Source organism: Dendropsophus ebraccatus, chromosome 6 (assembly GCF_027789765.1).
Source record: "Dendropsophus ebraccatus isolate aDenEbr1 chromosome 6, aDenEbr1.pat, whole genome shotgun sequence".
Taxonomy (NCBI): domain Eukaryota; kingdom Metazoa; phylum Chordata; class Amphibia; order Anura; family Hylidae; genus Dendropsophus; species Dendropsophus ebraccatus.
The window spans coordinates 51,762,078-51,775,338 of NC_091459.1; positions in this window are offsets into that span (position 1 = coordinate 51,762,078).

Genomic DNA, 13,261 nt, shown 5'->3' on the forward strand with positions numbered 1-13,261 from the left:
CTTGTCTCCTATCCAAAGGATAGGGGCAATTAAGAGATTGTGGAGGGTCCAACCTCTGTAGCCCCCACCATTCTCCAATTCTGCCCCGGCCCTCTAATAGTAATGACAGCCAATAAGCGATAAACAATTTTGTTTGCAATAGTTTATCATTAATTGTTAAAAATCGCTTCATCTAATAGGAATCTTAAAATGGTTAACATACTACTATTCATTAGAATTGCATTATATCGTACAGGCAGACATTTCTTGTAGTCCACTGGAGGACTAAAAGTATAGATTTAAAAAGTAAAAAAAAACTTTATAAAGACAATGAAAACACGTAATAAAAATTTTATAATGAGAATCTAGAATAATTAGTTTTGAAGTTTTGAACTCGAACGCTCGGCAGCAGATTCCCGCTGTCTGCCCGTTCCGTGGAGTGGGCGGATCCAGGGGGAGTAACGCCTGGAAAACTGGGATACAGCCTATGACTATGGCTGTATCCCAGTTTCCAGGCGGTCCTCCCGCTGGATCCGCCCGCTCCACGGAGCGGGCAGACAGCGGGAGTCATTATCGAGGGTTCGGGTTCGTACCATCCCTACTAGCAACATCTCTGCAGCGTCTGTGGGAGCGCAATCGGCACAAATGTGCTGATTGGTTCCCTTTAAAAGATTGGCACTCCTATAAGGCAGTAGCCTGTTGTCTTAAAGTGACTGTACCACCAGGCCCAGGCTGAAGCACTGGGGGCGGGCCGACCCACCCTTAGTGGGAGGAACCCCCGCCCCTCTATGATAGGGTTCCATTGATTCTAATAGAGTCACGTCATGGAGGGGCTGGGGTTTCTTCCCACTAAGGGTGGGTCGGCCCGCCTCCAGTGCTTCAGCCTGGGCCTGGTGGTACAGTCACTTTAAAGGAACCATAGACAGGACAGTAGAAAATAATTTAGCCAACAGATTGCTCCCATGGATGGAGCTATGTGCTGGCTACAGAAGCTTCTGATTTGAAGTCTGAAGAAGTTGAATGCAGTTAAGGATTACATTACAGGTAATAAGGCAAACATAAGTTATGCAATGTATTTGCAGCATTGCTTAGCTTTATAAGTAGATTAATTTTTATATGTTTTTGTAAAGGGGGAACATTGGGCTGAATAGGCTGCGTTTATTTTCCAGATACTCTTGCATGAACTTTGGAAGTGGCTGCGTTCCTTTTGAGGCCAGAAGAACAGCTGATGTTATGTGACTTTAATTAATGATTAGTCACTTTGGTTTAAACTTTCATCGTTATTCTTGAAGAATTGATTTCCAGATTCATAGACTTTACATCCCTACATAAAGAATTTCTTCGGATAATGGGAAATATATCTAGCATGACCTTAATTAAATTTGGATTAGACGGAAGAATTTTGCTGGGATTAATAATACAATCTATCCAGCTTTTCATTTTAAGCGGTGTATCCATCAAGTGTTCATTTTTATTGAACAAAACTTCTTCATTTTCCTGTTACACGATCCTGATCTCGCTGCCCCGTAGTTCATATGTGAAAATATGGCATACTAACAGTACTTGACTGTCTGTTTAGATTGACTGTCCTTCTAAAATATTCTGTCAGAAAGCCCAGTTCTGTAAGTGTGATGATAGTTTTCCCAGTTCTGGCACTAAGAGCTAATCAAGCTAATGCATAACATGGTTGTCATCATGTATCACTGCCAAAGTATCATGTGTCTAAGCTCTAGCGTCACCTAATATTATGGCATTAAAGGAGAAGTCCTGCAAAATTTAAAAAAAGGGAGGAAGGTAGGGGGGTGCAGGAAAATAATAAACAAAGTAAACGTACCTGTCCTTGTGCCTCGTAGCGCCACTCCCAGGTCTAGCTGACAGCTGCAACGTTACATACCTTAGTAATTGCCAGCAAAGCCAATCAGTGATTGGGGCGGAACAACCATAGAGAATGACGGTTCCATTTATTCTCTATGGGCGTCGGACTCATCTCTGGAGCGCACGGGGCTTCTGACAAGGATATCTCTGTCCCGGGATCGGCTCCAGGAGCCGGACTTGGTGAGATGGGGTAAGTATCCGGGGCTCTAGCGGGGGGTTGGGCGACCTTCATTCTGGTACGGGGGGTGACAGGTTTCCCTTTAAGCTCCTGATTTTGGCTACAAATTCTGACCAAAATACTATGTGTGAACATAGCCTTAGGGTGCCTTCACATGTAGAATTCAGTATAAAAAGGTGTTTATTTATTTAGTCAGTGTAAGGCCCTAACCTCTTAAGGACAGAGCCCAAAATGGCCTTAAGGACCGGGACAATTTTCAATTAAGAGTTTTTTGTTTTTTCCTTGTTTTCTGAGAACCATAACTCTTTTATTTTTCCAGTTATTGGGCTGTGTAAGGGCTTGTTTTTATTCAGGAACAGGTGTACTTCACAGTGGCCCTTTAATAGTGAGGACCTGGCTGCATATAGCAGCCGGTCCCCATGTGCTTTGAAGTGAGCTCAGTTCCTAAGCTCACGTTAAAGCACCGCCGGACTCCATGGTGTACGGGTATGGCCTTGGGTCCTTAAGTGACAGGATTCCATGACGTACCTGTACGGTATGGGTCCTTAAGAGGTTAATGGGGTTATCCATCATTAAGGTATGTTCACACTGAGCAAATTTGGCGGAATTCCGTGGTGGAGCTCCTTGCCTCAGTGTCAAACAGTGTGTCTATGGTAGGGCTTGCGTGCCTCCAGTCTTCTCCGCTATCTGCTCAAACAATTGACATGGCAATCCGTCAGCTGTAATTCACTTTACAAACTGCTGACATAGTTAGGGTCCCTTTACACACACACACACACACACACACACACACACACACACACACATTATCTTACAGATATCTGGCACATTTTTGAAGCCAAAACCAGAAATGGATTTGAAAAGAGGAGAAATCTCAGTCTTTCCTTTATGACCTGTTCTCTGTTTAGATCTGCTGCAAGCTGTAATGCTTCCTTTCCCACCTCCCTGTATGATTGACACCTGGAAGCTGAGTCCCAAGCAGGGTCAGTCATGGGAGTGGGAGTAAGGAGGTGTTACAGCCTGGTGCAATTAAGGAGCTTGGGAAAGCATCTTTGACTCTTCATTTTATAGAATAAAAGCATTTTTCTACATTCTAGGGGCACAGATAGATATGTGAAAGGTACCATGTGACTTCTAGTCCTAACAGTGTCAGCAGTTTAGAACATGAATTGCAACTGACAGATTCCCTTTAAGCTCTATTCACCAGTAGAACAGAGTTGTAAAACTCAACCCAAACTGGAGTCGATAGGACTGCTGTCTCTGGAAGAAAGTGGCCATGTTTTATCTGAATAATCCCTTTAAATGCATATGATGTTAGATTTTAAAAGTTATTACAACCTAGTTGGCTTGTGGATGCAATAGAAAATATATTTTAAAAAATCTCTTTAAATAAAGCAAGTATATGCCCCCCTCTTATTTATGCCATGAGGAATCCCATTTTAAAAATCCTTTTAGACTCAACACACATTTTTTATCTCAATTTCCTCCTTGCATACATGAATGAATACAGCCATAGGTCAGCTTGTGACCCGTGGCTTTATTTATTCTCTATAGAGCTCCCGGAGAGGGCCAAGTAAAGCACTTGGCTTTTTTTTGTGGCTCCATAGCGAATGGATACAGTCGGGTCATGTGCTGATCTGCGGCATTATTCAAAACAAAGGAGCTGGAGGTCAATAGGGAAATCAGCAGGGGGCACGGAAGTTGGACCCTCCGTGATCACTTATTTGTCCCCTATCATGTGGATGGGGACAAGTAAGTTTGAATTGCGGAACCCCTTAAATGAAATGCCTGATTCTATATTCATTCCCCATGCTTGAATTCTTGAAAATCTTTGTGTTTATTTTACATTTACAGAATTTACAGCCCTCACATCTAAAGTTCCCTATAGGTCTTCTCTTTAATATGTGCCTTCTCTTCTAGGGGATACAATAGGGCTCTGGACTAGGGGGTTCTGTAGGCTTTTCCCCTTCCTAAATGTAATAATACGTCTACCAGAATTTGTCTAACAACTGGGTCTTGACTGAGGAGAGCCCAGTAATTGGTCAGGATTGTTGTGACCTGGTATGAACATTGATGCCCAAACTGCCCAATTATGTCCAATTCCTTGTCAGATTTTTTATTATGTCCAGGTCTAAGTAAATTAGTATGTTTCAGGGCTAGTACCACTTTAGAAGACTCACTAAGGATCCTCATGGCATATCCCTTTTGCAGGAATCTCTACCTTAAAGGGGTTCTCCGATTGAAACTTACTTATCCACAGGATAGGGGGCGAGTAGGAAATCATGAGGGGTCTGTCCTCTGTACCTCCGGCGATCTCCAGATTGTACCCCAGCTCCTTTGTTTTAAATGCAGTTCTGACCGGCGGCTCTTTTCTCTCTCTATTCCACCGTAGAGAGCCAAGTACAACACTCCGCTCTTTCCTGCTGCTCTATAGAGAATGAATAGAGCTGCAGATCACATGCCGAACTGCGTCTGTATTCAAAACAACGGAGCAGAGACTAATTTATTTACTAGTAAACACTTTTGAGTTATAGGAAGAAAGTGAAATTTGTTCCTATTATTTTGAAAAAAAAAAAAAATTCCCATGCCTTTCAAATCCATTTGCCACTTAGACCACAAAACTCCATTGATTCCTAGATAATATCTGGCCACATCAATGAATATGGCGATATGTGCGATTCCAGCCTAAACCTAAGCACCAGAGTCCAGCCTTCATTCCAGCACCAGATTCCACTAAAATTCCGACTTTATGGATGCAAAAATCCCATTTAAAACAGTTACAAGCAAGGTAATCGCTCACTTGTACGCTAGACGAATTTGATTAAGACCACCGGCCAAAAGGCATCTAGCATATGAGTGAGTGATTACTCTACTTGTAACTGTTTATAATGGGATTTTTGCATCAATAAAGTTGGAATTTTACCGGACTTTGCCGCTGGAACATCCTTTCCTTTCTATTGGTTTTATAACCTCCATCCTGGTGACTTGTTCCCCGTAAGTTGCTGCTGATTGCTCAAACGTAAACTTCTGTTAGAAAAAGGTGGAAAGTATAAGACAGTAGAGGTGTTAAATTATTTGAACACTGTTTTGATTGACATGCTAGCAAGGACTATGGTATAGGAATTGCATAAGCTGTATTGTAGCAGTGACTACTCTTTGTATACTGCTATGTGTCACGGCCACGGCGGCGTCCCGTGCTCCGGGCCGCCGCCGCGACCTCTCCATGCAGCTGCCGGGGTCCATGTGCAGGGACCCGGCGCTGCTAAGAGATCGGCCCCGGGGGGCGCCTTACCTCGCCCCGCTCTTGTCACCCGCTGTGCCGGCCTCTACATGCTCCCCATAGCGTTTGGCCCAGCTCCCTGTTGTTCCTGATTCCTGTCCGCTACCTGGTCCCTAGTCCTCGTTCCTGGTTCCTGCTCCTCTGTTACACTACTGCTCCTGTGTTCAGCCTGTCACCTGCGGTTACGCCTACAGACCTCTGCCAGCACCGTCTTCTGCCTACTGCTCCTGCCACGCCTCACTTGCCGTCACTAGCAACCAAGCCAGGGGTAGCGACCTGAGGGTCGCCTGCCGCAGCAAGTCCATCCCGCCTTGCGGCGGGCTCTGGTGAAAACCAGCGGCCCCTTAGACTCTGCTCCCTGGTGAGGTTAGTGCTATCGCTAGTGACGGTCCAGTGGATCCACTACTCCAGGCGTTACAGTAGGCTCCAACCCTGGATCCCGGCGAGGTGCCTAATATCCGTGACGTAGCCTGAGTGGTCGCCCAACAGGCGCAACAAATCCAGCAACAGTCGCAGCAGATCCAGCAACTCACTGCCGCCTTACAGCAGCATACTACAGCCCAGCGCACACCACCTCCTGCTGCTTTTTCTACACTTCGACTGGCTCTCCCAAGCAAATACGCTGGTGACTTCAAGTTGTGCAGAGGATTCCTGACTCAATGCACCATGCATATTGAACTTTTAAGAAGTCAGTTTTCCACCGAGCGCTCTAAAGTGGCTTTCATCATCAGCCTATTGGAGGGTAGAGCTCTGGCTTGGGCCACGCCGCTGTGGGACCGAGATGACCCTGCTGCTGCCAATGTCCGAAACTTCCTGGCCGAGTTTCGCTCCGTCTTTGAGGAACCTGCTCGTGCCTCTTCAGCTGAGACTGCTCTCCTCAACCTCTCTCAAGGGAGCTCCTCTGTTGGTAACTACGCCATCCAGTTCCGCACCCTGAAGGCAGAATTAGACTGGAATGAGGCCGCTCTAATAGCCACCTTCAAGAAGGGCCTGTCCAGTCGGGTGAGAGACGTACTTTCCGCCCGAGACCTACCTACCTCCCTGAACAAACTCATCCTACTGGCCACCAGGGTCGATACTCGTTTTTCTGAGAAAGGAGAAGGAGGTCTGGCATGAACGGCGACTAAGCCTGTCCCGTCGCCATCACCAGCTGGCGCCGGTCTTCCAGAATTCTGATGTTCCGGTGTCCCAGTCGACTCCTGAGATTCCTATGCAGGTGGAACGGGCTCACCTGACGCCTGATGAAAGAATTCGTCTTCTGGAGCTGAATCTCTGCCTCTATTGCGGTGGTTCGGATCACTTTCGGCTGAGATTTCCCCAACGTCCTCAAGCGTCCGGGAAACGCCAGCACCTAGGTCCGGTGGGAGAGGTCTCCCTAAGTGTGAATGCCACCTCTCCAAGGTTGTCTGTGCCAGTCTCCATCCAGACACCCTCAGGACAAACTCACCAGACTACTGCCTTTCTCGATTCTGGGTCAGCAGGCAGTTTTATTGCAGCTACATTGGTCCAAAGATGGCGGCTACCCGTGACCCCACTAGCCAGACCCTTGACTATCTCCTTGGTCACGGGCGAGATTCTTACCGACCATGTGCACTACCAGACCGCACCTCTAGTCCTCCAGGTGGGCACTTCACATCAGGAAAAGATCTCCTTCTACGTCCTGCCCCATTCTTCTTCCACCATCCTCCTGGGACTCCCTTGGCTGCGATTACATGCTCCTAAGCTGGACTGGAGAACCGGGAAGATTCTTAGTTGGGGTCAGGACTGTTCCAACCAGTGTCTGAGGTCACCTCAGCCCAAGTACTCTATGTTGTCAACCGACCCCGCCAAGCCTCTATCCGGCCTACCGGCGGAATACCAAGACTTGCCTGATGCCTTCTCTGCCACGGAGGCGGACTCTCTACCACCTCATTGGGCGTACGATTGTCCCATAGACCTTCTTCCTGGAACTTCTCCTCCACAAGGTTGGGTGTCCCCTCTCTCAGCACCCGAGACTGAGGCCATGTCCTCTTACATCCGGGAGAACTTACAGAAAGGTTTCATCCGCAAATCCACATCCCCTCGCCACATAGGGATGGACTTCATCACTGATTTGCCTCCATCTGCAGGCAAGAAAGAGGGGGTGGCCAAAGCGGGGGGTACTGTCACGGCCGCAGCGGCGTCCCGTGCTCCGGGCCACCGCCGCGACCTCTCCATGCAGCTGCCGGGATCCATGTGCAGGGACCCGGCGCTGCTACGAGTTCGGCCCCGGGGCGCGCCTTACCTCGCCCCGCTCCTGTCACCCGCTGTGCCGGCCAGCGCACGTCCCCGCCTCCTAGGGCGCGCGCGCCGGCTGTCTCAGGTTTAAAGGGCCAGTCCGCCCCTAATTGGAAGTTGCACTAATCACTTCCTATAAATTCCAGCCCTGCCCCACTACAGGTGTTGGAGCCTCTACATGCTTCCCATAGCGTTTGGCCCAGCTCCCTGTTGTTCCTGATTCCTGTCCGCTACCTGGTCCCTAGTCCTTGTTCCTGATTCCTGTCCGCTACCTGGTCCCTAGTCCTTGTTCCTGATTTTTGTCCGCTACCTGGTCCCTAGTCCTCGTTCCTGGTTCCTGCCCCTCTGTTACACTATTGCTCCTGTGTTCAGGTTGTCACCTGCGGTTACGCTTACAGACCTCTGCCAGCACCGTCTCCTGCCTACTGCTCCTGCCACGCCTCGCCTGCCGTCACTAGCAACCAAGCCAGGGGTAGCGACCTGGGGGTCGCCTGCCGCAGCAAGTCCATCCCGCCTTGCGGCAGGCTCTGGTGAAAACCAGCGGCCCCTTAGACTCCACTCCCTGGTGAGGTTAGTGCCATCGCTAGTGACGGTCCAGTGGATCCACTACTCCAGGCGTTACACTATGTCATTGAAATTAGTTTATGGTAACTGCTATGAGGATAGTACAATGGCATAGGGTATTCTGCTTTCTAGGTACAATTGCATGGGCACCATATTAAATCTGGCACATTCTTAGACTGCCTTGTTGGTCCAGTTTTACACAAGAATTTTACTAAACCTGGGCAAATTTGTTATGCTTAGTTTACCCAGAGGGAATTTTTTTTTCACACTGCACAGCAGATGTTTATAGTCTGCATTGTCTAAAAAAGTGAGAAATTGTCATGCTATACTGTATGTTATGTATACATTATTCATATTGGATACAGACCCAGAGAAAGAGGAGTGGCTGCACCTCACACCCATGGCTGACAATAATGCCTCTCGGCTATATTTAAAAACCAATGCCAGAATGTTGGTATATAATTTGATCAAACCATATTGCCTCATGTACCGCGTGCAGGTCCCCTGGCACAAATGAGTCCCTACACTAAAAACAACACTGTGTCGGTCAGCGACCACCACCAAAGCAAGTGCCAACAGGGGACCCCAGTGCAACCCCACTGTCACAGGACCAAACTCCATGGGCCCCCAACGCCACACAGGCACCGCAGGCAAAGAAGGCAAGCAACACAAGTGTGAACAAGTTTTACTACTCCTTTACTACTACTTAGAATGGGAGAAAGAGAAGGTACTTAACATATGCGTTCAGGTGCTTCCTGCTGATTGGGGTCACATGGGTCTTACAAGAGAGAAGTGCTAGCCACAAAGAAAGGAGAGAATGTATAAAATAAAGACCTAGAAAAAGATGAATGGCTGCACCTCACACCCATGGTTTACACTTATGTCACTTGGCTACATTTAAAAACCAACGCCAGAATGTTTTGTCACTCACCTTTAAATATGTTGGAACACTAAACCGACAGGGAAAATAGATAACAACCTGACAAATTACTGCAGAGAACACCTTGGTAAATCAGCCCCATTATGTAGAAATTAAAATTGTTTCTGTGTTGTGTATGGGACCACCAACTTTCATCAACATGTGGAAACTCATTGGAAACATAAACAGGTATCCACTCAAAGTAGGAGCATGAACCCATGTCATCTTGCCTATTAAACTATTAAATGAACTTTAAACGTATGGCACTTTTTAAAAAAAAACAGCAGAGAAACATCACATATGGTCAATGGAGATATACTATATTGAGCCTTAAATGGGGTGTTACAGAATATTGACTTGGCATGAAATAATTTTGATTTACATTGTAACGTGGGGCCAAGCGGTAGCTCTTCCAGAGAGCAGAGGAGAACAATCAGGTAATGGTTACTCTGAAATCATGTGGGAGAAGCCATACAGAAGGCATTATAAACAAGCTGGCTGTGCTGACACTCATGAACAAGTAGTCTGGCAACGTAACTGGAAATGTGGTCAAATCTGCAGTGGTGGCTGTAAGAGTAAAAAACATTTTAAATATACAGCGCTAGAAGAACGTAGACTTAGAATCCTAAGTGCATAGCCAGAAACCACACTGCACAAATGCTTCAGCATTTTTAAACAGAGGGCTTTAAATCTGTGATTAATTACATACAATCGGAGAATGGAACATAAGGTCTGTGAATAATGAAAGGAGCACAAAGCATAACAAAAATGGAATATATTTGGAACAATTGATCAAAAAGTGTAGATCCTGGATCCATTACATGGGTAGTAAATATGAAAGGACATAAATAAATACTGGCATATAAAGAAATTCACATTGCAATACATATACCTAAACATAGATGTGCACATTTATCACAACATATTTATAAAATAATTTTGCAGATTAGAAAGATAACACATAGGGCCGAATTTACTAAGAAGCGTCAATTTTAAGCCGTTATGCTGCCGGTGATGTCTTTTTTTTTTTTGCGTCAAATTAATGTGGCACATGCCCTGGGTAAATCTGGAAGGTTTTTTTACAGGACAAAACTAAAACTTGACCATCCCGCCACACTAGAAGTGGCTGTTTTTTTAAATAGAAAACCTGTCAAAAAATGACAGTTTGCTAAATAAATCTGTCAGTTGTGGTGGGTTTTAAAGAACATAGCCTTGACAAACTCACAACATGCCAACTTGGCGTTTTTTGGGCAACAATGACCGGTATGTCAGGTTTTTGTCGAGTTTTGTCAGGTTGTGTCGCACACCTTTAGTAAATGTGTTGGAACACTAAACTGACAATTTGCTGCCAGAAAAACATTAGTAAATCAGCTCCATCAGCATTTCAGAGCTCGAAACGTTGCACAGGAAACATTGTGCTGCATAGTGTCATATACTGTATTTGCGTACATTGATAATGATGATAAAGTTTACTAATAAAGCATTCTATGGTTGTTGCTGTGCTGTCTGATCATCGAACAGTGCAACTCAATACTATATATTATAATTAGTTTTAGTACTATAAAAACATAGAATATTGTTGCCAGAAAAAGATCACCCGGTCCATCTAGTCCGCCTTTTTAGCTTATTCCTTTCTTGTTATCTTAGGATAGATTTATGTTTATCCCAGAATTTATTATCACATACAAAAGTTCTAACCCTCCATATAATTAAACATAGGCCTATATAGGTATCTATCGTTAATGGTCTAATAAAAAAAAAGGGTGAAGCACAACCATGCCAAACAACCATGCCATGCCAACTACAACCCCATTCTGATATCAGGAAGGTGTAATGGAATTCTATTTTTTATGCGGATATAAATCTGCTAGGTATATTATTATGACACTTCATATACTTTAGTATATGAAGCAATTACATTGTACTTGTAATGACATTTAGGATATTAAATCTAGATGAATTAAAATAACCTTTTTTTCACACAACAGTAGTGTATTTCATGTAGCGTTGGTTGTGGGGAACCCAGAAATAAGCTAGCACATTCATTCTCTGTCGTGGATGTTGGCACTGATCACATCTGTATTTCTGGCAAGAACCTCCATGAAGAATAAATTACATTTTGGAACGTAAATCTAGTAGCTTTTAAAATGTTTGCCAGAACCTGAAACATTTCTAAAGGGGGGGAAATATTCCTGATGGTTGTTCTGAGATTCCTTGGGTTTGTTTCTGATTATTTAAAGGCCCAGCTTCCTTTGGTAGTACCCATTTGCTATTTATTTGACTTTAGCTTTTGATCTCCCCTGTGCTGACACATCATAAAAATATATCCCTGTTTAAGTTGCATGTTGTACAGTTTGTTTCTGTGAGCAGCATTCTCGAGGCTTTCAGTGCTTGAAAAATAAGTCTTTCTTTGTTTTTGATGGACTCCAGGTGTTTATCGCTGTATTTTACTAATGGGTTTAACCACAAAATATGCATGCAAGGAGTAAACTGAAAATGTAATGGCAAAATTATATGTTTGATGGTTCATAGAGATAGAAGCACCGGTTTAACCACACACAGCTAGATATAAAAAAAACCACACAAAGGCAGATATAAAATGGGAGTAAAATTATCATATTAATCCGTCCGTCATTTTGAGTCTAAAATAATGGACGTAATTTAACTGTCTAGCGCAGTTTAGTGTTTAGTGCATTGACGAATGTTGGTACATTATTCTAGTTTGGTTAGCAATTGATTACAAAAGAAAAACTGTGTGTGAACAACTAATAAAAAACGTCCGCTCTTTGCTAAAGATGTCCGAAAATAATGATTATGTTCATTATTTTGACGTCCTCGGTAAAAACCTCCGTTATTCAATACATTGTGAGCATTGGATGTCCGTTTATCCATTGACTTCAATGCATTGCTATTGCAGTCAGTTAAATTGCGGCAATAACGGACGTTTTTTTAAATATCAAAATCGTCCGGCTTTTCCCTATTTTTGACGTTTTATAAACATAGCCTTATCCTGGAAATCAATGGAAATTTCATCTAGCTCCTTTCTGCTATCTATCTATCTATCTATCTAGGAACTGGATGTGAGTGGCACTACAAGTTCAAGAAAGGCGGTTGCCGAGCAGACTTGGTTCCGACCAGGAACCTCAGTCAATAGGGTAAACGATGATCAGCAGCACACCAGTCGATTGAAAAAACTTATTCTCAAAATGCAAAACATTCAAAGGGTGCAACACAGCATAGCACGACTTTTCGGCGGGGTAGCCGCCATTTTCAAGTGCAATATAGTGAACTCAATTACTTATTTAAATATCCACACATCATTATGCAAAACAAATGTGATTGGTGCAGCCATCTGTCACTCAAGTTAAGGGACCAGTCAGTCCAGTAGAGTAATTAGGAGTAACAGGTGTACATTTGGTGAATGTAAAGTCCATTGTGATAAAGTTACAAAAGTATACAAACATATCACTTGAAATCTCTGAAATATAAACATCGTAAGCGAGAGTAGAACATTTAAACCGGATCCAATAAGAGACGCCACAGCTGAATAGACACGTTATATCTGGAAAGGTAGCGAGTTAACCCTTAGGTAAATGGCAGTTATAGTGCCGTGTATGAAGCAAGTACGTCATTCATTAATGAATTAAGAGTCTTTTCATGCTTAGCTGGACTACCCACTTGGTAGAAGGCTCCACTGATCCTCTTCCGGAAAGGACGAGTGGTCAACGGGTAGGAAACCAAGATCCAACAGCCGCATGGAAACCACGTGAGATGTGTGAACCGGTACCAATCCTCCAGCCATGTTGTGGATACTTGTCCAGCTGCAGACGCATAATGTGTTCTGTTTAAAAGCAGGTATTTACAAAGTATAGGCGTATCACTCTCCTGATATACATAGAATCTGTATTTGTATTCTTTCAGATTTTATGTATATCACAAGAGTGAACAAACCGGAGAGAGACATACGCCTATACTTTGTACATACCTGCTTTAAAACAGAACACATTATGCCTCTGCGCCCGGACAAGTATCCACGACATGGCTGGAGGATTGGTACTGGTTCACACATTTCGCTGGCTTTCCGTGTGGCTGTTGGATCTTGGTTTAGTACCCGTTGACCACTCGTCCGTTCCGACAGATGATCGGTGGAGCCTCCTACCTAGTGGGTAGTCCAGCTAAGCATGAAAAGACTCTTAATTTATTAATGAAT